The following is a 25,299-nucleotide window of genomic DNA, read 5'->3' as shown; positions in this document are numbered from 1 at the left end:
CCCCGAGAACACAGTGGCCTCCATCATTCTTAAATGGAAGAAGTTTGGAAACACCAAGTCTCTTCCTAGAGCTGGCTGCCCAGCCAAACTGAGCAATCAGGAAAGAAGGATCTTGCCAAGGGAGGTGTCCAAGAACCCGATGATCACTCTGACAGAGCTCCAGAATTCCTCTGTGGAGATGGGAGAACATTGCAGAAGGACAACCATCTCTGCAGCACTCCACCAATCAAGCCTTTATGGTAGAGTGGCCAGACAGAAGCCACTCCTCAGTAAAAGGCACATGACAGCCTGCTTGTAGTTTGCCAAAAGGCACCTAAATGACTCTTGGACCATGAGAAACAAGATTCTTTGGTCTGAAGAAACCAAGATCGAACCTTTTGGCCTGAATGCCAAGCGTCACGTCTGGAGGAAACCTGGCACCATCCCTACAGTGAACTAGTCATAGATGTCTAGGCTATGTTTCACAAGTTTGAACATCACAGTACAGTACGGCACAGTTCACTACAGTAGAGCACAGTACAGTACGGTATGGTACAGTATTGTAGAGTTTTATTCAGTAGAGTAGACTATAGTAGAGTTCAGTATAGTACAGAGTAGTTTAATACAGTAGTGTTCAGTACAGTATGGTTTAATTCATTAGAGTACAGTACAGTATAGTTTAATTCAGTAGGGTAGAGTATATTAGAGTACAGTAGGATACAATAGAGTACACAATACTTTACTATTATTTACTATATTCTACTGAATTGTACTGTACTCTACTGTACTATACTATGTACTGTAATGTAGGCCTACTGTACTCTGCAGTGCTCTACTGTACTGCATTGTGCTGTACTGTTCTGTCCAAACTTGTGAAACATAGATGTCTATGATTGGCTCAGATTTGGACAGGACCAAATCTGAACCAATTGTAGACGTCTTTGTTTGCGCCAAATCAAGGGCGGTCCGGACCAAATCTGAACCAATTATAGATGTCTATGTAGATGTCTAATATAGGCCGGTCTAATATAGGCCGGTCCAGACCGGACAAAATCTGAATAAAGCATAGATGTGTGGGGTAAGATTAGCTCAATCATTGCAGGTTCTGAAGAGCAAAAGTGTGTAAAGGGTTTTGTCCCAGCCTAGCTCTAATACCTGACTTAAATAATCAACATATTGAATCACGGTGATAGGCTATGATTTGTATTCAGGTATTAGTTGGTCTGGAACAAAAGCTTATTCACACCCCTACAATTCAAATCTGGAGATGGACACCCTTTTAAGTAATTATTCTGTACTATGGGTACAATCGGTGGGATTCATTTAAATGGTATTGATATACAGTTGAAGTCGGAAGTTTACATACATTTAAACTCTGTTTTTCACAATTCCTGACATTTAATCCTAGTATAAATTCCCTGTCTTAGGTCAGTTAGGATCACAGTGGGTCCCAGTGGGTCAGAAGTTTAAATACACTCAATTAGTATTTGGTAGCATTGCCTTTAAATTGTTTAACTTGGGTGAAACATTTCGGATAGCCTTCCACAAGCTTCCCACAATAAGTTGGGTGAATTTTGGCCCATTCATCCTGACAGCTGGTGTAATTGAGTCAGGTTTGTAGGCCTCCTTGCTCGCACACGCTTTTTCTGTTCTGCCCACAAATGTTCTATAGGACTGAGGTCAGGACTTTGTGATGGTCACTCCAATACCTTGACTTTGTTGTCCTTAAAACATTTTGCCACAACTTTGGAAGTATGCTTGGGGTCATTGTCCATTTGAAGACCCATTTGAGACCAAGCTTTATCTTCCTGACTGATGTCTTGAGATGTTGCTTCAGTATATCCACATAATTGTCCATCCACATAATTGTCCTCTTCATGATGCCATCTATTTTGTGAAGTGCACCAGTCCCTCCTGCAGCAAAGCACCACCACAACATGATGCTGCCACCCCCATGCTTCACGGTTGGGATGGTGTTCTTCAGCTTGCAAGACTCCCCCTTTTTCCTCCAAACATAACGATGGTCATTATGGCCAAACAGTTCTATTTTTGTTTCATCAGACCAGAGGACATTTCTCCAAAAAGTATGATATTTGCCCCCATGTGTAGTTGCAAACCGTAGTCTGGCTTTTTTATGGTGGTTTTGGAGCAGTGGCTTCTTCCTTGCGGAGCGGCCTTTCAGGTTATGTCGATATAGGACTCGTTTTACTTTGGATATAGATACTTTTGTACCTGTTTCCTCCAGCATCTTCACAAGGTCCTTTGCTGTTGTTCTGGGATTGATTTGCACTTTTGCACCAGAGTACGTTCATCTATAGGAAACAGAACATGTCTCCTTCCTGAGCTGTATGACGGCTGCATGGTCCCATGGTGTTTATACTTGCTTTCTATTGTTTGTACAGATGAATGTGGTACCTTCAGGCATTTGGAAATTGCACCCAAGGATGAACCAGACTTGTGGAGGTCTACAATTTTGGGCTGATTCATTTTTATTTTATCATGATGTCAAGCAAAGAGGCACTGAGTTTGAAGATAAGTCTTGAGTTACATCCACAGGTACACCTCCAATTGACTCAGATTATGTCAATTAGCCTATCAGAAGCTTCTGAACCATGACATCATTTTCTGGAATTTCCCAAGTTGTTTAAAGGCACAATCAACTTAGTGTATGTAAACTTCTGACCCACTGGAATTGTGATAGATTTCACTTATATTTCACTCCGTCTGTAAACAATTGTTGGAAAAATTACTTGTCATGTACAAAGTACATGTCCTAACCGACTTGCCAAAAATATATTTTGTTAACAAGAAATTTGTGGAGTGGTTGAAAAACGAGTTTTAATGACTCCAACCTAAGTGTACGTAAACGTTCGACTTCAACTGTATAATACATGCTCCACTCTCAATTTGAAGTTGAACTAGTTGACTGATGCCAAGGCAGTGGCTGCTAAGGGAGCAACTGTGGACCAGAAGACTGCAGCGTAGGCAGCACTGGTCCACACCTGCCTTGTCTGTCAGGTGAGTATTATGGGTTGGTACTGTGTGTGCCTAGTTTATTATTTGTTTTAACCAGTGGAGGCTGGTGGGACGAGTTATAGGAGGATGTGCTCGTTGCTATGACTGGAATGGAACGGTATCAAACATATGGAAACCATGTTTGACTCTGTTCCAATATTCCTTTCCAGCCATTGCAATGAGCCCATCCGCTTATAGCTCCTCCCACCAGCATCCTCTGGTGTCAAATTTGAATTCAATCTAATCCACAGATTAACTTCCTACATTTTGTACTTAACCTTTTATAGATGCAGACCAGAAGACATTCAAGCAGAACTTTGAGAGCAAGCATCCCAAGTCTCCAATTGTCCCAATACTGGTTGATGTGCAGACCTAAGTGACCACACACACTGAAATGGACCTTCAGCTTGGGTAATATTCTTCTATCATTCACACACAGTAGACATAGTGTAAACCGCCATGTTGTCAACAAAAGGCTGTCATCAATGCTTTAGTTGTATTTGGTATGGCTTCATTTCTTGAAATGCTGTGATCACTCATTGTCTTTAATGTTGTGATTAACAGACACACGATGACCACGATTTGAATGCTGCAACTGAGACGGCATGAGGGACACACAGAGACCCTGTGTATGACTGGATATTTGTGACAACGACCTAAAAGGGCTGCAGAAGCACACCAGCCCCCATTTTGTTTATTCCACAACCAAGCCTCCCTCTAGCTCCCCATTATTCCACAGTGCCTTTTATGCCCCATGGTCCCTCAACATCAGACATTTTGGAACTCTCCATCTTATCTCTATAAACCCATCCGAACTTCACCCATGTTCTCTATGCTGCTTCCTACATTGATTCTTCTCCTGATTTGATAACGTCTAGACTAAGTAAACAAAGTGTTGCGGTGCACTGTTTTTGTAACTTTTTTTTCACCAGTGTAATACTGTCCTGCTTATTTTGTGGTTCAGACTGAATGCAGTGGTAAATGTTCTGCTCACAACTGACATCAGCAATATGGGCCTGTTACATTGACAAGAAGGGTGTTGATAATGCTGCGTTAAGGCATGGCTTCCTTGTTTTGAGTCTATTGAGTGTGCTTCTTATTCTGCTGGAGTTGACCTAGTATTTTATATTAAACCTACCTTACATATCCAGTTGTTTCTCCATTTGTATCTCACCCACCAAAAATCACAATATGCTGTTTTACAGGTTGTGTTATTTGTGCTGGTTTAATTCCTAAAATGGAAAATAAGAAGAATCTGTGGCTCTCTGATAGTAATAAGAGTTCAAATGGTGACCTTTGATGTCCCAGGTTTGTAGCATTGATTAATAAATAATTTAATCTTTACTTCAAGTCAGATGTTTATATGTTATGTATGAAAGGCATATGTATGCATTGTTTAGCATTTTTGTTTATTAAAATGTCATTGTTTGAGTTCAGGTGTTTGACGGGTTTGATGGATGACTAGATGCATTCTTGTCAAAAAAATATGCTTATTCGTGATAATGGATACATTCTGCAATAAGTTAATCTGGCTTTGAATCTGCAACAGAACATGGCAACAAGTTAGTTATGAATAGCTTTAATACAGCAGTGGATTCTGACATTATGAAGGGAAGTAGATTTCACCTCGTTCATATAGTTGGCAGAAATAAGGTATTAAATAAAGACCTCTGCTGGCTGAAGGAGAAGAGGACATGGTAAAATAAGGGTATGTTGCTAATATCATGTAGGTGGGTAGCGAGCTACTTTGCAAAATAATAATATTCATGGCACAATGTAAATACCTGACTGCTACTAGGATGGTATTCTATACAAGACAGAAGACCTAATACATAAATAAACCAGCACATATGAGTTTCTATTTTCATTGTTCATTTTGGATCAAGGTGGCTAGCTAGCTGACAGCAAAGGTGTCAGCTAGAGATGATGTGCAGGAGCTTGCAGAGATTTGTAGTCTTGCATGTTTTCTCCTTTGATGCTAATTAGCATTTTCGAATCTGAGAGGAAATAGAGACGAATATATTGATAAAAGTAAACTTGTCCGTGAGAGATTTACACAGTTATCAAAATTGTTTGAAGTGGTTCTAAAATCCCCTATGGGAAAAATGAAAGGTGAAAAAACATTTAGAACTATTTCCTTGTTTGACAGCTAGGTTATATGGGTATTATGATGTGTCCACTGTGGCGCTCTATTCCTTTGGGGAAATTAATGGAGAAAAAAATGGGTTTTGGGATAAACTTCAAAAATAAGGTGTGAGGTTAGGAGATCTTATACGTTTTGTTAATATCAGTCAGTTAACATGGCCTTTATGAATTATGAAGCCTTTATGTGCTGTTTTTATTACATAAATGCTTCAGAATTCACAAGAGGTGACGTTAGCTGATTAAATTTATCTCATAGAACAAAACGTATAAGATCTCCAATGCCTGTGTTTACCACAGACCTTATTTCCAAAAATAACTCCTTTCATGTTCCTGTAGGCTTTGTCCAACGAACCATAGTGGAATTAGTGCCTACAAAAAGACGGCATTACTATTGCTCTCTATTAAAACCAGTAGATAATGATAGTGCTGACGTCATCCAAGCATTCCTATGTAAAACTCCCGATGGCGCATGATGCCGGAAGCATTGAATTTGAAGCGCATTTTTTAAATATATTTATATTATTATTACATTTCTAATTACAATACATAAACTAAAAAACATAGGACATCACGACATGTATATTTTCTCTAAAGAAACATCAAATAACACTAAAGTAAATATACAAAATAAATAAAATAAAAAATTAAACACGTTAATTGACTTTCAAAAGTTAAAGTACCTAAAATAAAATAAATAGAATAAGGTCAGGGCTGAGTGGGGCTGAATGACACCAAAATAAATGCTAAAGATCATGGTGAAAGTGGCTGTAACTAGCAAAGGATCATGGTCGATGTAGTCGTTTTCATTGTGCCTGAGAGTCAACTGGGACTTTTTTTGTTTGGACGTTCTGTCGATTGTTATTTACATCAGCTTTCTAGGCAGACCAGGGCTTTTGGCACCGCTAGCAGACCAGCAGAGCTCCTGACTTCAAGCTCCAGACCGGACACTGGGGGCCTGGTCTGCCCACACTCATTGCTTGCTCCACCGCAGTTCACCAGCTGATGTAGGCTGTGTTTGCCAGGTGGGACATAACCTTCCCACTGCTGAACAGAACTGCACTGTGCATTGGTTCTGCTAATATTATTTGTGCTCATCACTGAAAAGCTTTAAATCTCTCCAAAAACTCTTGTCCAGTCCACTTAGTCAGATTCTAGTCACAGAGAATTTTGTCTAGTCTCGTTTTAGTCAACTGAAATTAAATAATTTTATTCTGGGACTAATATTTTTGTCACTATTTTTGTTGTTGAAATTCACACAGTTAATGTGTGGGAGGTGAACACTCACCTGAAACTCCATAAGAGGGAGTTGGACCTGGTGCAAGATACATTTTCTGTAATTTGCACTGCATCCCACGGTGACAGACCATTCTCTCAGCGACTGAATGGGCATGGAGAGTCACTGTGCTCCTCCCTTAACCAGTGAGTCTGTCACTTCACTTGATACAGGTGTTCATTAGCTATCAGTTCCATTGTTTCCTGTAGTTTTATAGTCTCTGAACTTGTGGCCTTTATTTTCTGTTTTGCTGTAGCATAAACGCTGCAAGTGGAGATCAGACTGTGGCTCATCAATTGGGTTTATGAGCAGAAGCTTACTCCAAAAGGCCATTGAGGACATTGTCAGTCACTTGACCTACCTCCCAGCCTCCCATCTACAGAGTGCATCTTGGGTGGTGGTGGAAATTGTCACCAGTCTGATTCTTAGCATTGGAGCCAACCCTGCAGACTCCTCTGAGGAAGAGGGATACACCAGCATTGCATGGTCAACCTGATCATGTGGGTGGTGATGTCTGTGCTGCAGGACCTGGCTGGTACTCTGCACTTCACATATGCTTTCACTGATACAAAGCAGCTGCAGATCCTCTTCTCCAGGCCTGTGAGCTCTATACTTAATGACCTGCTGAGTGTGGCTGGTGGCCCCGTTGTCTTGAGAAAAGCCTTGAGTGCCGGAGATAGCAAAGTTACCGAAACTGTCATGAAAGCTGATCTCTCTAATTGTCAATTAGCTTATCACATGTAGCCACAAGACTATACCCCCCTCCTGTGTAAACCTTTGTTATATACAGAACTCCCGAGACAGACCTTGGCAGTAAGCCCCCTCTTGTCTATAGAGAACTTCTTGTGATTGGTTCTGCCACTCTGCACACTATTGTGACCAAACTTCTGCACCAAATCTACTGTGGTGCTCCAAAGGAGGATGCCAAACACTTCCTGAGGCACTTGCCCTTTCTGGATGATCTGAAGAACCACCTTGGAATGTCAGTGGCTAGTGGAGAAACAGAGGCAAACTTCTACTTGAAACCAGCAGAGGCAAAACAGATTGTAGCCTCTGTCTATGATCAACTGGCCTAGAGCTCAGAATCCAAGATGATTCTTCAGTGTAGTGTCTCCTCCAGGAGCCAAATAGTGTCCAGAGATATCGCCTGCCTGATTGTGAGAGCCATGATGAAACTCCTTCCCAATATGTATGGACAGTAACATGTCAAATCTGGATACTGTGGAGAGCACAAAGCTGTGAGCTACTGGACACTAACGTCTACTGGTAATGTCCCTTATGCCCTATTTCTGGACATCATAGACAAATGTGTCCATACCATCTTTCCAATTGAGCCTGCCATGTGAATTGTGAAGGTGTGAGGAAGACGAGTTCACCAAAGCTCCAAAGAGCAAGGCTCGCCTGCGAGGGTTGAATAAACTACCTGGATTGTGAAGAGAACCTGGGCCAAGTTTCCTCTGAGCTACATATGTTACAGAATTCCATGCTTACCAACTCAATATTGATGCCTTCATGTAGAATGGATGGATGGGTGTATAACGCAAACGTCTAGCAACCCAATTATTGCGCGTTCGATTCGCATCACGGACAACTTTAGCTAATTAGCAATTTTGTAACTACTACTTTTGAGCTACTTTGGAACTACTTAGCATGTTTGTTAACCCTTCCCCTAACCTTTAACCAGTGGCGATTTTAGCATGTAAATCTTGGAGCAAACTCAACATTTTTTTTAGATGCATGCCAGCAAAGCCACTACACTTCACAACACTACAGTAATTGCACTATGATGGGGAAAAACAGTGCCCACAAACTGTTAGGGCCTACATAAAGCTGTCCCAACAGCAGAGCTTTCTTTTCAGCACCATGGAGTGAATCCTTGCCACCGCTACATCTGGCTATCAGGGGAGGCTTGTCTGGCAGCGAAACAGTTCTTTCAGCCTCAGTTACCGCCTTTTTTTAAAAACATAACTGATATGGCTGACTTGCTTAAACAAGTGTGGTTTCTACTGACATTTGCGATGTACAAACTATGGCATAAGGGAATGATGACAGGATACGAGGCAATCTGCATTTCAATGAAAACATTAATGACTGAGCTATGACGGACATAGTCAATATCACTATTTATTCAGTACTTTTTAAATGGGCCGATCTTACAGTCTTCTCCCTGTACACCAAGTCAGAACCGTATCATAAATAAAGGGGGCATATAAACAGACAATGAAAGCTCTTACAATATTTATATTACAAAATTTATTTTATATTACAATATTTATTTTATTTTTTTGTTCAAATATTTTTTATTGAACACGCACAAGAATGGTGTATAGGTATAAAAGACAAGTATGCAATTCTTATCTAAACATAAAAGAGCAGACAGAAACAACAAGACCCAGAGTTCTAGGTATAAAACAAGACATACAGAACAAGAACAGGTAGAAAGAAAGAGGGTAGATGTCACCCCCACCCCCTTATTCCCCTCCCCCTTATTCCCCCTATTCCTCTCCCAACTGCTCGGGTGGCTGGGCCAGCACATGCTGCCCAAAGGTAGATTCAAATGTTACAATTGAGAGTGCGTTAAAATGTACAAATTCACAGCGCCGACTGGTCCAAGAGAGGAAAGGCTGCCAGATTTGATCAAATGTTGATAATTTATTGTTCAGAATATATCTAATTATTTCTAAGTGTACAGAGTTTGCCAATTCGCTGAGACATAATTTGGTAGAGGGAGCTTCCCTCCTTTTCCAAAACAACAAGATCAATTTTTTTGCCGAAATGAGAATGTTAGAGATTAGTTGTTTTGTGGGGTTGGTTAATCCGTTTAGGGAATCAGACACTCCCAGGATTATCAGAAGAGGGTCTGGGTCTATTGAAGTCTCCAGAACTTCAGAGAGGATCCTAAAAATTCCACACCAATAACCATACAAGTTAAAGCACAGGGCAAAGCAGTGGAGTAGTGTACCCTGCGCAGCCTGACATTTATCACACATAGGGGATGTATCAGGAAATATCTTATGCAGTTTAGTTTTGGAATAGTGTAATCTGTGTAATACCTTGAATTGTATGAGACGATGTCTGGAATTAATGGAGCATGTGTGGATATACTCCAGGCTCTCTTCCCAGTCTGCCACTGAGATGTCAGTCCCTAGTTCTTCCTCCCATTTTTGCCTTAATGGCATCTGTAGATGGTGTGCTAACAGATTGAAAAGCATCATGTAGATGTGATATCAGTTTATCTGAGGTGGGGCATATTTTTATGCATCCGTCAAACATGGAAGGTTTAGCATTCCCAAATGTTGGGAGGTGTTTTCTAACGTAGTCTCTAATTTGTAGGTATCTGAAAAAATGACTTCTGGGAAGATTATAAGTTTCCCTCAGCAACTCAAAGGAAGCAAAGGTCCCCTCTATGTATAAATCCCCTATGGTACTTATCCCCAACTCTCCCCATCGCTCAAAGGTGTTATCAAGGTTAGAGAAGGCAAAGGAGAGAATCCTGGCGACAGGGAGCATGAATGGCATTGGTCGAAACTCAAAGTGGACTTTAATTTGCTTCCAGATTCGGACTGTGCTATGTATAATAGGATTCTTACAATAAAGTGACATCTCCAGATTGGCAGGCGACAGAATCACAGCACCAATAGAGAAGGGATGACACTCCTCACGCTCCATACTAAGCCAACTGGATGACGGAAGTGCGTCATCCAGCAAAAACGTAATAACGCGGAGGTTAGCGGCCCAATAGTAAAATATAACATTTGGGAGAGATAATCCTCCTTCCATCTTGGATTTACAGAGGTGTTTTTTGTACCTATCCTGTGTGTTTTATAATCCCAGATAAAAGGATTGATAATTGAGTCCAGTTGTTTATGAAAGGATTTAGGTATGAATACTGGGATGTTCTGGTATTGGTAGAGCAGTTGTGTGAGGAAGACCATTTTAATGGCATTAATTCTTCTGAGCAGAGAAATTGGGAGAGTTCTCCAAAATTGTATGTTTGCCTTGAGTTTTTGCATCAGAGAGGGGAAATTCTATTTAAATAGTGAGGAGTATTGTTTGGTAACTACAATTCCTAGGTAGATAAACTTTTCTGAAATTTAGCCAGGAGGTGTTTTGCAACTGTATGGGCATTAACTTGCTCTTATTCCAATTTCTTCTGTATCCCGAGAAGCTACCAAACAAATGAATCACATCAAGGATAGCTGGGATACTTGCTTGGGGTTCTGTTATATAGAGGAGAATGTCATCTGCATGTAGAGAAATCTTATTTAGAGTATCTTTAGTATTATAGCCATGTATTGCTGCATGAGATCGAATCGCCTGAGCGAGAGGTTCAATAATTAGGGCGAAGAGCATAGGCGACAGCGCACAACCCTGCCTTGTCCCTCTGTAAAGGTTAAATCAGGGCGACAATGATTGGTTAATGAGTCAAAATCTCACGACACATGGCCCCATTAATTCTTTCCTTTACACGGATCAGTCGTCCTGGTCCCTTTGCAGAAAAACAGCCCCAAAGCATGATGTTTCCACCCCCATGCTTCACAGTAGGGGTATGGTGTTCTTTGGATGCAACTCAGCATTCTTTGTCCTACAAACGCGACGAGTTGAGTTTTTACCAAAAAGTTATACTCCCTCCAAAGATTTTCTATGGGGTTGAGATCTGGAGACTAGCTAGGCCACTCCAGGACCTTGAAATGCTTCTTACGAAGCCACTCCTTCGTAGCCCGGGCGGTGTATTTGGGATCATTGTCATGCTGAAAGACCTAGCCACGTTGAAAGTCCGTGTTGCCCAGCAACAGCCCCAAAACATCACTGCTCTAGAGGAGATCTGCATGGAGGAATGGGCCAAAATACCAGCAACAGTGTGTGAAAACCTTGTGAAGACTTACAGAAAACGTTTGACCTCTGTCATTGCCAACAACGGGTATATAACAAAGTATTGAGATAAACTTTTGTTATTGACCAAATACTTATTTTCCACCATAATTTGCAAATAAATTCATTAAAAATCCTACAATATGATTTTCTGGATTTTTTTTCTCATTTTGTCTGTCATAGTTGAAGTGTACCTATGATGAAAATTACAGGCCTCTCTCAGCTTTTAAGTGGGAGAACTTGCACAATTGGTGGCTGACTAAATACTTTTTTGCCCCACTGTATATCCATCCGAAAGTGTCAATGATCAAACCTGGAAGGCCACCCAAACAGGCATCTCTCTGAACTCCAACGACATGTCAGTCGTCAAGCCGGAATCAAAGTAAAAATGAACGTTAAATGAGAGCTCTAACTGCCCTCCATTGGTCGGCTCAGCGTCTTACCAGTTCGGTAGCCCTTGCTGAGACAGTTTCATAAGGTTTCATCAGCAGACCATAACACACAATGACAAGGCGCTCTAACCTGTATATTCCCGGATAAACTTCTCTGCGTCCAAAACTGAGGAGAGACAAATCTTCTCACCGGAAGGAGGGGTAATTCTGAGTCTTGCAGGGAAGAGCAAGGCTGGGCGAGGATGGATTTTGTAGAGTTTGGTCATGACATCTCTGTAGCCGGCGCAATGCTTTGCAGCATAATCCTCATAGACACTGTAAGGGTGTCCTTTATGTAACAGATTACCCCTCGTTCGAGCCTCGCGCAGGATAAGATCCTCGGTCTTGACAACAGATGATTACTGGGCGCGGACGTTGGCCTGGACCAGGCACTGGGACAAGAGCGCGATGTGCACGGTCTAGCTGGGGAACCGAAGCCAAGACATCCGATCGCATTGCATCCCTTAATAGCTTGGCGAAGAAGTCGGTGTGGCGAGATCCAGCCTCCACCCCCTTTGCCAGACCAACAACGAGAAGGTTATGACGTCTGGGTTGGCCCTCTAGGTCAACCACTTTCACAGAAAGCCTCTGCACACTATCCTGCAAGGACGTGCATAGCTTCTCTAACTCGTCGATCCTACTAGCATTGAATTCAGAAGCTTTCTCAGGGTCCACAATACTCTGGCCCTGCGGAGCAACCGTTCAAATGGTGCTCTCGATTTCAGTGTCCAGTTCAGCAATAGTAGCCTTAAGATCCTCAGCTATAGCAACACATAGTTCTCCCAGAGCCCAGGTAAGTTCTGTAAGTGTCACGTTGTTACCTGTGCCTTCCACCATGTCTGTCTCGTTGTTTGGTGGGGAGCGGGCCTCCAATGTGGATTTATTGTCCTTTGGTCGCTTATGACTTTGCATTTTCACAAAGAAAGTTACAATATTGTATTAGAAAGAGACGTAAAAGTGCCATAAATTAGGTTAAGTTAGATTGTTTCGCAAAAAAGTTGCAGGAGCCTCTCTCACACACAGCCTTTCACTCCAACATGCTAGCTCCGCTCCCAATGATGACATTTCTATAAAACAGCGTATAGGCTACATGTGCACCACCAATTCAGAACAGTAGGCTAAGTTATGAGGTTAAAGGGACCAAATTATTAGGGTGAGGCACATGGGCAGCCAACAGTTTACTACACAACATACACCTACACGGAACCCAAACCGGCTGCGCGCGTTCGCGATCGTGCGCTATCGTGCATACATTTATTTTGCCCCCCCACACCAAACGGGATCATGACACGCATGTTAAAATATCAAAACAAACTCTGAACCAATGACATTAATTTGGGGACAGGTCAAAAAGCATTAAACATGTATGGCAATTTAGCTAGCTAGCTTGCACTTGCTAGCTAATGTTAATTTGTCCTATTTAGCTAGCTTGCTGTTGCTAGCTAATTTGTCCTGGGATATAAACATTGAGTTGTTATTGTACCTGAAATGCACAAGGACCTCTACTCCGACAATTAATCCACACACAAAACGGTCAACCGAATCGATTCTCGTCATCTCTCCTCCATCCAGGCTTTTTCATCTTTGAACTTATATGGTGATCGCATCTTAACTTTCATTGTATTACCACGACAACCGGCAACAAAGTTTGTCTTTCAATCACCTATGTGGGTACAACCAATGAGGAGATGGCACGTGGGTACCTGCTTCTATAAACCAATGAGGAGATGACTTTCAGCGCGATCTGCGTCAGAAATAGGAATGACTTCTATTTTAGCACTTGGCGTCGCAGACGCTTGTTGGCGCGCTCGAGCAGTGTGGGTGCAATAATTGAATAACATGGATTTCTAAATTTATTTTGGTCCTGTTTGGTCAGCATGTTAGTATTACTTTCTTAGCGACAGTATACATATCTCCCTGGCATATTACATAATTTATGCAGCAGCATACTCCAAGACACTCCTGCTAACTTGAACAGGAAGGTGGTGCGGCAAATTCGGTCATTAAACTTTTTCATCAAAGTCTGGCATTCTCTGGATTTAGGGCGCTTTCAAGTCTAAAACTATTTGGTTTTAAATATACTTAAGTATCAAAAGTAAATGTAGTTGCTAAAATATACTTAAGTATTAAAAGTAATAGCATGAATAACTGAAAAAAAGTCAAGTACAGATACACAAAAAACAACTTAAGTGGTACTTTAAAGTATTTTTACTGAAGTACTTTACACCACTGGTAAATGTTTATCCTTTTAAGCTTGGAAAAGAGACCCTTACACCCAGACTTGGACCACACACCCTCTCCACCGAATAGCAGACAGGGGACGCAAAATAATGATTGCTTGGCTTTTCCAACTTGTTGTGTAATGTTTATGTACAATGTCCGATGAGCACCGATACGTTTATTTTTATTTTTTAATTAACCCCCTTTTTCTTCCCAATCTCAATCTTGTCTCATCGCTGCAACTCCCTAACGGGCTTGAGAGGCGAAGGTCGAGTCATGCATCCTCCGAAACATTTGATCTATCATTTATATCATATGACAATGATTGAAAAAGATTTGCCAGTAGATTGTCGACTTGATTCATGATGATGACTGCCAGCTAAGCTTTTAAAAGTACGATGTTGACATGATCAGTCCAAACTACGGTAGACATAACGTGATTTGACGTCATTTTATCTGTGGCCAATGACCTTGAGCCTTCTTTGATGGGCACTTCTAATCTAATCTTTGGCAGCACCCAATGAGGCTTGAACTTTCGAGCTCTCCCTGTAGATTTTGCAGTGACGTAGTGTCCCCATGAGTGTCCCCTAATGTTAGCAACAACAAATTGGAATTCGTAACATATCAACCATTTTGCAAATTTGTAACATACTGTACATTTTGAAAATTGGTAACATATTGTATGAATTTCATTCATAAAATATTATACGAATTGCAATTCATGACATATCATACGAATTACATTTCGTAGTTACGAATTGCAATTTGTAACATGTGATATCAAATGGATGATAGACATCCACAAATGAAAACATACCAGACGAAACTTATCATATCATACTAAATGGAGTGGCTCAGATTTACATACAGAATCATATGAAATGCTCTGAGCACTTTGGGAGGAAAAGTTGCTCTATTGCTAGACCCCATCTGCCATCGATAACAGACCTGCAGGTGTTGTAGGATCAGAGGTCATGGGGACAGTGCCATTTCTAGGCAGAAGCGGGGCCCCCAACCCCCAAAATGTATTTACATTTTTTATTGGGGTCTCAACTTACTGTTAGTAGATAGTAGATAGGATAGTACATGTATTCCCAAACTGGGGTGCATTCATCAAACAACACTGTTTCACGACGCGTCAGTGACATGGCAGGAGATGTTTTGAAACAATTACTGCTTCGCATACAAGCCAGTGAATTCTATGCGTTACAGCTGGATGAGTCAACAGATGTGGTGGGCCTGGCACAGCTCCTGGTATATGTCCGTTACGTTTATGGGGGGTCAATTAAGGAAGACATCCTTTTCTGCAAACCACTGGAAACTAGAACAACAGGAGAGGATATTTTTAAAGTACTGAACAGCTTTGTGGCATCAAATGGATTTTGGTGGTCAAGATGTGTTGGTATCTGTACTGATGGCGCAAAAGCCATAACAGGGAGACATAGTGGAGTGGTAACGCGTGCAAGCAATTGCTCCCGACACCACTTGGCAAGGATCTTGCTGCCAAGGGAATGCCTGACAGCTTGAATGACATTTTGAACACTACAGTGAAAATGGTTAACTTTGTTAAAGCAAGGCCCCTGAACTCTCGTGTATTTTCTGCGCTATGCAATGATATGGGCAGAGACCATGTAACGCTTTTACAACATACAGAAGTGCGCTGGTTATCAAGGGGCAAAGTATTGACACATTTTTTTAAATTGAGAGACGAGATTAAAGTTTTCTTCACTGACCATCATTTTCACTTGTCTGACCGCTTGATGACGAGTTTCTCACACGACTGGTCTATCTGGGTGATGTTTTTTTTCCGCCTGAATGAATCTAGGATTACAGGGACTCTCCGCAACTATATTCAATGTGCTGTTGGAACTATTCTAATTTGGAACTATTCCCTGTCTGCATTAACACCGACAACACACTGGTCTTTCCATCATTGTCTGATTTTTTTGTGTGCAAATGAACTCAAGCTTACAGACAATGCAAAATGTGATACAGCGAAGCACCTGAGTGAGTCGGGTGTGAAATTCACAGGTACATTCCCGAAACGGATGATTATCCCTTTCATGCCCTGCCTCCAGTCCATTTACCGATATCTGAACAAGAGAGCCTCATCACAATTGCAACAAGCGGTTCTGTGAAAATGTAATTTAATCAGAAGCCACTGCCAGATTTCTCGATTTGATTGCGCTCAGAGTATTTTGCCTTGGCAAATCGTGCTGTTAAGACACTGATGCCCTTTGCAACCATGTACTTATGTGAGAGTGGATTCTCGGCCCTCACTATCATGAAAACTAAATACAGGCACAGACTGTGTGTGGAAAAAGACTGAAACTCTCTCCAATACAACCCAACTTTGCAGAGTTATGTGCATCCTTTCAAGCATACCCTTCTCATTAACCTGTGGTGAGTTATTCTCAATTTCGATAAACAAATAAAGTTTTATATGTAAGATGGCTAAATAAAGAGCACAATTATTGATTAATATTATATTATTTTTTGTGCCCTGGTCCTATAAGAGCTCTATGTCACTTCCCACGAGCCGGGTTGTAACAAAAACCCACACTCATTCTTATGCTTAATAAATGTATCGTATAGTGTGTGTGGCAGGCTTACAATGATGGCAAAAAACAACATTTGAGAGTGCGCTGACCCTGGTGCTAGAGGGGGTACGTAGCTGGAGGTTGAATGTTTGAAGGGGTTCAGGACTATAAAAAGTTTGGGAACCACTGGGATAGTATAATACACAACTTGCAACTTTGAAATTTGTTCTGTCAGTCACTGACAGTCACTCAATTAGCTCATGTCAGATAGCATTTTATAGATTGCTCGATAAATTCGTCTTTTCAGCTATCTAAACCTTTTTATTGACCAGGCACAAAGTATTGACGAGGCATGCAAGGCACGTGCCCAGGGGTCCTGACCTCCAGGGGGCCCCCATTGATTTAGTTTGTCCTTCTCACTCATATATCATATGAACATGGCATAAGTCATTGCAAAATGTCAAACATTTCAGGAGATTAGCTTTAAAATTGCAACATGTTCTCTCCATCCCATGGCAAAATGTGTAGAACTGTAGCAAATCAGCTTTAAAGCTGCACATTTTTATTTCTGCTGCTGCTAATTTTTTATTTATTTTTAAAAATCCCCTGGCCCTGATGAACTGGACCCCCGCCTCCTACACCTAGCCGCAGACATCATTGCTCCCCCATAACATGTATTTTTAACCTCACGCTTGATGTTAAGGAAATCCCCAAGTTATGGAAATCTGCTTTTGTACTGCCTCTACTGAAAGGTGGAGATACTGAGCATTTCGCTACATTTCGCTACACTCGCATTAACATCTGCTAACCATGTGTATGTGACAAATAAATTTGATTTACCTCGCTACTTGACAACTATCGACCCATATCAAAATTGTCTGTACTGTCAAAGGTACTGGAGTCCTTAGTTAGTAGGCAGCTAAAGGTCTACTTCCAAGAAAACAACATCTTAGATGGAATGCAATTAGGTTTTAGGTCTGGCCACAGCACTGTTTCAGCAACATTGAAGGTTTTAAATGACATCCACTGTGCTCTTGATAAGAAGTTACATTGTGTGTCTGTTTTTATTTTATTTTTACGAGGCAAGTCAGTTAAGAACAAATTCTTATTTTCAATGACGGCCTAGGAAGAGTGGGTTAACTGCCTGTTCAGGGGCAGAGCGACAGATTTTGTACCTTGTCAGCTCAGGGATTCGAACTTGCAACCTTTCGGTTACTAGTCCAACGCTCTAACCACTAGGCTACCTTGCCGCCCCTATTGATTTGTTGAAGGCTTTTGACACCGTGGACCATGCTGTGTTAGTGCAAAGGTGGTGGAAATACTGGTCATGCTGTCATGATCATCATGGGAAGTAGATCAAGGTGCAGCGTGGTAAGCGTACATTTTCCTTTATTTGATAATGTCGCCAACAAAAACAATAAACAGTACAAAACGACCGTGAAACTTACAGGGCAAAGTGCCACAAACAAAGTTAACTACCCACACTGAAAGGAGGGAAAAAGGGCTACCTAAGTATGATTCCCAATCAGAGACAACAATAGATAGCTGTCCCTGATTGAGAACCATACCAGGCCAAAACATAGAAATAAAGAAACCTAGAAAACAAAAAATAGAATGCTCACCCCACATCACACCCTGATCTAACCAAATAGAGAAATAAAACGTCTCTCTAAGGTCAGGGCGTGACACATGCTCTAGATTGGTTTATAAATTACCTATCAAATCGTACACAATGTGTAATGGAGGATGGTTGTAAATCTGAGTCCAGGTGTGCTCAGGTGTTCCGCAAGGTTCTATTTTGGGCCCACTGTTGTTCATTTTGTATATCAACAACATTGGGGATCTTATTGAAACAGCAGATGTTCATTTTTATGCAGATGATACTGTTCTTTGTTCAAGTGGTAGTAGTTTATCTTTAGCTTTTGAAAATGCCCAAAGAGCATTTAACATCATACAACAGAATATGTATGATTTAAAGCTGATTCTAAATTCGGGTTAAAAAAAATGCATGGTATTTTCAAATGCCAGGCATGTTACAAATCATGTCATTGCTACATTGGCTGGACATACTATAGAGCAAGTTAAAGTGTACAAATATTTGGGTGTGTGGGTTGATGATAAGCTGAGCTTCACTGTGCATGTAGAGAACTTGATAAGGAAGCTCAAGTTGAAAATAGGATTTTATTACTGGCATAAGGCTTGGTTTTCTTTTGAGGCCAGGAAGGAGCTGGTACAATGTACATTACTGTTGGTTTTTAGATTTTAGTGATGTTATATACAGTGGGGCAAAAAAGTATTTAGTCAGCCACCAATTGTGCAAGTTCTCCCACTTAAAAAGATGAGAGAGGCCTGTAATTTTCATCATAGGTACACTTCAACTATGACAGACAAAATGAGAAAAAAAATCCAGAAAATCATATTGTAGGATTTTTTATAAATTTATTTGCAAATTATGGTGGAAAATAAGTATTTGGTCAACAACAAAAGTTTATCTCAGTACTTTGTTATATACCCTTTTTTGGCAATGACAGAGGTCAAACATTTTCTGTAAGTCTTCACAAGGTTTTCACAAACTGTTGCTGGTATTTTGGCCCATTCCTCCATGCAGATCTCCTCTAGAGCAGTGATGTTTTGGGGCTGTTGCTGGGCAACACAGACTTTCAACTCCCTCCAAAGATTTTCTATGGGGTTGAGATCTGGAGACTAGCTAGGCCACTCCAGGACCTTGAAATGCTTCTTACGAAGCCACTCCTTCGTAGCCCGGGCGGTGTATTTGGGATCATTGTCATGCTGAAAGACCCAGCCACGTTTCATCTTCAATGTCCTTGCTGATGGAAGGAGGTTTTTCACTCAAAATCTCACGATACATGGCCCCATTCATTCTTTCCTTTACACGGATCAGTCGTCCTGGTCCCTTTGCAGAAAAACAGCCCCAAAGAATGATGTTTCCACCCCCATGCTTCACAGTAGGTATGGTGTTCTTTGGATGCAACTCAGCATTCTTTGTCCTCCAAACACGACGAGTTGAGTTTTTACCAAAAGGTTATATTTTTGGTTTCATCTGACCATATGACATTCTCCCAATCTTCTTCTGGATCATCCAAATGCTCTCTAGCAAACTTCAGACGGGCCTGGACATGTACTGGCTTAAGCAGGGGGACACGTCTGGCACTGCAGGATTTGAGTCCCTGGCGGCGTAGTGTGTTACTTATGGTAGGCTTTGTTACTTTGGTCCCAGCTCTCTGCAGGTCATTCACTTGGTCCCCCCGTGTGGTTCTGGGATTTTTGCTCACCGTTCTTGTGATCATTTTGACCCCACGGGGTGAGATCTTGCGTGGAGCCCCAGATCGAGGGAGATTATCAGTGGTCTTGTATGTCTTCCATTTCCTAATAATTGCTCCCACAGTTGATTTTTTTCAAACCAAGCTGCTTACCTATTGCAGATTCAGTCTTCCCAGCCTGGTGCGGGTCTACAATTTTGTTTCTGGTGTCCTTTGACAGCTCTTTGGTCTTGGCCATAGTGGAGTTTGGAGTGTGACTGTTTGAGGTTGTGGACAGGTGTCTTTTATACTGATAACAAGTTCAAACAGGTGCCATTAATACAGGTAACGAGTGGAGGACAGTGGAGCCTCTTAAAGAAGAAGTTACAGGTCTGTGAGAGCCAGAAATATTGCTTGTTTGTAGGTGACCAAATACTTATTTTCCACCATAATTTGCACATAAATTCATAAAAAATCCTACAATGTGATTTTGTGGATTTCTTTTTCTCATTTTGTCTTTCATAGTTGAAGTGTACCTATGATGAAAATTACAGGCCTCTCTCATCTTTTTAAGTGGGAGAACTTGCACAATTGGTGGCTGACTAAATACTTTTTTGCCCCACTGTATATAACATATATCGGTCACATACACATATATATACACACACACACACACACGCACGCACGCACGCACGCACGCACGCACATACGCACATACGCACATACGTACATACGTACATACGTACATACATACACGCACGCGCACGCGCGCACGCGCGCACATACGCACGTACGCACATACGTACATACATACATACATACATACATACATACATACATACATACATACACACACACACACACACACACACACACACACACACACACACACACACACACACACACACACACACACACACACACATACACACATACATACATACACAAACATTCATACCCCAAAATAATAATCTACACTAATTTAAAATATACACATACATAATAATAATAAAATGCAAAGACAAAAAATAATAATAATAATAATAAAATACAAATAGTAATTATATGTACTCACACTCACACATAGACACATGCACCACAGAAGGCTGGTGGGAATCTAATTGGGAGAGCGGCCCACAGCTATGACAGAATCAGAACGGCACAAAACACCAACTTGCTATCCAGGTGTCTGTGTCTGCCCAGCCCCAACCATCACCCCCAGTCCCCTGCAAGCAATATATATATATATATATTATATACACTGAATCAAGTGCTCTCAGGGTAGTGGCTGAAGCCTGCATATATATATATATGCAGGCCTCAGCCACTACCCTGAGAGCACTTGATTCAGTGTATCATGCAGCCCTCAGGTTCATTACAAATCAGAAATGTCTAACACATCATTGTGATCTCTACAGCTCTGTTGGCTGGTCATCATTGACCTTGCGTAGGCTTAAACACTGGTATACACTGATTTATAAGGCCATATTGGGTAAAATGCCATTTTATCTCTTTTCTTTTTTAGTCAGGTCAGTAGATAAATATCAATTCGGCCCCATTCTGATTTGCTTCTAACAGTACCAAAAATTAGAACAGGTCACGGTAGAAATAGTTTTAGTTACTTAGCACCGTGGTGCTGGAATTCTCTCCTGAACATTTTCAAATGTGATGTTCTAGTTTTGTTGGTGGAGTTTAAACACTTGATTGATGTATAAATCAATATCAGAGTGTAATTGTTTTTAGGCCAGCTGTTTTTAGTCAAGACGTTTGTGTTTTTAATGTAATATGTAATTGTTGTACTGTATGTGTGTTTATAGTTTTGTTTAATGATGTTTTAGTGTATGTACGTTGTTTAGTCTAAAACGTTGTTCCCCCTGCTGCTATTGGACCAGGTCTCTCTTGGAAAAGAGATGTTATCTCAATGAGAAACACCTGTATGAATAAAGGTTAAAAAAAATAAAAAAAGAGGAGTATCACTTCAATGTTGAGGTGGGGGACGCCCCAACCAGATCTCGCTTAGGGCCACCAAAATACTAGAAATGCACTTGTATGTGGAGAAGGGTAAGCTCTATGTCATCCTGAATGGTTCGGGTTGGTAGAGAATGGCGCTTGCACCGCCAGCGTTGTGGGTTTGATTCCCGGGACCACCCATATATAAAATGTCTTCGTTAAAACCTTCTGCTAAATGGCATATATTATTATATGAATACAACTACAGTCTGTAAGTCACATAGATGTGGTTTAGTGAGTTACAACTGTGGTGATATTTGTCTGTTTACAGTGTGCAGCAGACTTTCCAGCCTCATTGAAACTAGGACAGACAGAATTGAAAGCTTAGGAGAAACCAAACCTCCAAACAAAACAGGTGGGCAAACAAATCACATGTACACGTTCTCCAACGATTGTAGTGGATTTGGAGATGAATACTAAAATACTTCATCTTATCTTTTAGGTGACCTTCGCAAATCTCCCAAGAAGAAAGGGTTGCTAAAGAGAGTTTGGAGGACTGCGAAATGAGTCATCTGTGGCTGCTGTAGACATGCCAGGAGCCAAGACTAAAATACATAGTCAATGTTGGCCTCGTTCGACACTTTGTAAAATAGACAAATCAAGTATTTTTAATGCTTGAATCTCTATTTTGTCATCTAAAGCATTGTTGACATGATTACATTCTTTATTCATTACATTTTACAGGGTTGTTTTCTAATTTTCTAACTGTGAATTTGTGTGTAAAGAATATTCTATTACATCAGTGGAAACCCCTCATAGAGTTACAGAATCAGTACTTCACATCACAATTGGTAAATAATTACTTTAAAAAAGATTTGCCCTAGTTGTTTTTAATTCTAACGCAGAAAATATATTAAAGGGATTGGTACACATCTATTGTAATCTACTTTAACCATTAAAAGGGGGTGTCGACAGATCTCGCCTCATTAAAAATGAATAGCTCTGTCAGTGTGGTTTGCAATGGGTCCCATTAAGAGAATGTATGACTTCACATTAGCACATAGAAGACCCCAGAGAACACAGTTATGGGAGCAACCATAAAACAGCATTTATATAATATATTCTAATCTAAGCCAAAAGTGTAGCCGAGGTTATAGCTAAGTATGTCATGTCAGTCGTTGCTCAATCAATGTCTATTCATGCCCATGTAAACGATGGCAATGGGCCCCTGCAGTCTACAGTGAAGGTAGGCCTCTTAGTCTATAGCCTACTGTAACACCATCATGTTAAGTGTTGGTAATCTCAGGCTCAGTTAACCCTATTGTGAAATAGGCCTAAATAAATATGAATAATAAATAAATCTTCAAGTCAAAGAACCTTAAATATATACATTTTCTATAGAAGCCAGTTTTAACAAATCCTCAATGTACTGTCATCTGTTTTTGTTGTCTACTTCTAAAAGACTCCTAGCCCACCAGTCCGTTTCTCATAAACAACAGCTAATGCACCAAATTCAATTACCAGAGCATTATGACGTGAATTCAGTGGAAGAGGAACATCAACGAGCCTAATTTATGCAGCATCATATTTCTAGCAGTAATCGGCCTCTATTAGGGACATGCGATACCAGGGCCCTCTGCTTTAAACAGATAAACAAAAACACAATCAATCACAGTTTAGTGGCCTGTATAGTCATATCAGGATTAGGCCCTGCTATGACCATTATAGTAACAATAATACTGTTCCTGGTTTGTCGAGTTACTCCTCCAAAACCATAACTAGATAAAACCCCCCCCGCTTCTCCCCTGCCTACCCCTCACGCCCCGCAGTTAGGAACCACTGGACTATACTGTCTAATGCGTGAAAAGCAAACAAATCACTCCTCTAAACATAAGTGCTATTAATTTGACACAAGGGCCTCTTGTGCTGTGCTTAATAATTCTGCCTTACAGGGTCCATTACCCCCATTATTGATGTATAGTCTGCTCCATGTTCCATGGCACGCTTATCACGTCTGCATTAATTATGGACAAAGGCAGCCTTGTCAGGCCATCATCCTTACTAATAGATGGCTCCCAATATCCTGACATTAAATCAAGGGGGAAATGGAAACATGACTTCAGATCAGTGTCTCAGGACAACATCATCCTACTCCCTCTGATCCACTGAAGGACCCCAGAATACAGCACTACTCTGGGTGAATGCAGTACTGTACGTTACTCTGCTAATGCTTCTGTGTTCAACATCACCCAGAGATCTCTGTCAGGCATGGTGTGTGCGTGTGCGTGTGTGTGTGTGTGCGTGTGTGTGTGTGTGTAAACATGTGTTGAGCATATGTGTAGAGAATCTGTGTTTGTTTAAGATCCTTCAACATGCATTATATGTGTTTGATGTGTATGTGGGTGTATACTGAACATATCTGTTTCTGTGTTTCATGTGGGTTTGTTTTGCTTGTTCAATGTGTGTGTGTGTGGGATGATATCTGTGCTGCATTAAGTAAAGAATGGCAGGATGCTGCGTGGGTGAATACAGCATCCACAGATTCCCATCAGTTTAGACTGTAATAAAAAGCAGGACCTGCATTTAGAAAAAACAGAGTAAATTGTGTGAATCCAGAAAATCCCACACCACAGCTATTTCACACCCACATACTTCCCCTACCCTTATCGCCCTGCCGGCTCAGAGTTTGGGGCTGTGTGTGTGTGTCTGTGCATGTGTGTGTCTGCGTGATTGTGTATGTGCGTGCATGTGCGTGCGTGCATTTGTGTGTGTGAGTGCATGTGTGTGTATGTGTGTGTGTGTGTGTGTGTGTGGCTACATGTGTGTGTATGTATGTGTTTGTGGCTCTTCTACTCACAGTGTGTTTCTTGGCTCGGAGATTAATCAAAGCCTGGCCTTCCTTTGAAAGAGAAGCTAAACTCTCTTTTCAGAAAAGAGGAAACTAAAATCTTGTTTTAGAAGTCAGGAGACTAAAATCCTTATTTTGTCCTATCTTGAGCCCCACATTTTTTGAAAAATGGGTGGGCTTACCTGTTTTGCATGTTATTTTGGCATTAATATGTGTCACCTATCAGTTTGCAAACAATACAAAAAAACAAAAAATAATTGAGTTACTAAAGCCGCATACAAACATGGTCTCTTTTTTGTTTTCCCGAGTAAGGCAGCTCCAGAATGCAGGTGTTTCAGCCTAACTCAGTGCTTTCTGTGGTAGTAGGCCAGAAACCGGAAAATACGGAGTGTAGGTGTTGGTAATGTTCTCTAGTTGCACCATGATTAGCTCAGTGTTCTGTCACTCGTGGGGACAGTACGTCACCTCCAAGTCGAAGGAGAGACCTCAGAAATTCTAGCCCCTTGGGTGCTGCCATAGAGTTACATTAGAAGTGCCCATCCAAGAAGGTTAAAGGTCATTGGTCACAGATAAAATTATGTCAAATCTCGTTATATCTGCAGTAGCTTGGATTGGACTGATCATGTCAACATCATACTTTAAAAATCTTAGCTATCAGTCATCATCATGAATCAATTTGACAATCTACTGGCAAATCCTTTTTAATCCTTGTCATATGAAGAGAAATAATGAAGAGAAAGAGAAAAGAGAAAATGTAGATAAAATC

The 25,299-nt window shown here is 41.0% G+C and overlaps 1 long non-coding RNA gene across 1 annotated transcript in view; it reads left to right on the top strand.

The window, feature by feature from the left end:
- LOC135546329 (uncharacterized) overlaps positions 1-4,140 on the top strand; it is a 28,523-nt gene extending 24,383 nt beyond the window's left edge. The window contains exons 5-6 of the long non-coding RNA XR_010456566.1: positions 3,282-3,405; positions 3,559-4,140. This is a non-coding gene — a long non-coding RNA (uncharacterized LOC135546329). The remainder of the gene's footprint in view (positions 1-3,281; positions 3,406-3,558) is intronic.
- The last annotated feature ends 21,159 nt before the right edge of the window (positions 4,141-25,299 follow it).

This window comes from Oncorhynchus masou, chromosome 9 (assembly GCF_036934945.1).
Source record: "Oncorhynchus masou masou isolate Uvic2021 chromosome 9, UVic_Omas_1.1, whole genome shotgun sequence".
In the NCBI taxonomy this organism is placed as follows: Eukaryota; Metazoa; Chordata; class Actinopteri; order Salmoniformes; family Salmonidae; genus Oncorhynchus; species Oncorhynchus masou.
The sequence above is the reverse complement of the archived record's forward strand: the minus strand, read 5'-3'. Positions and strand labels throughout refer to the sequence as shown.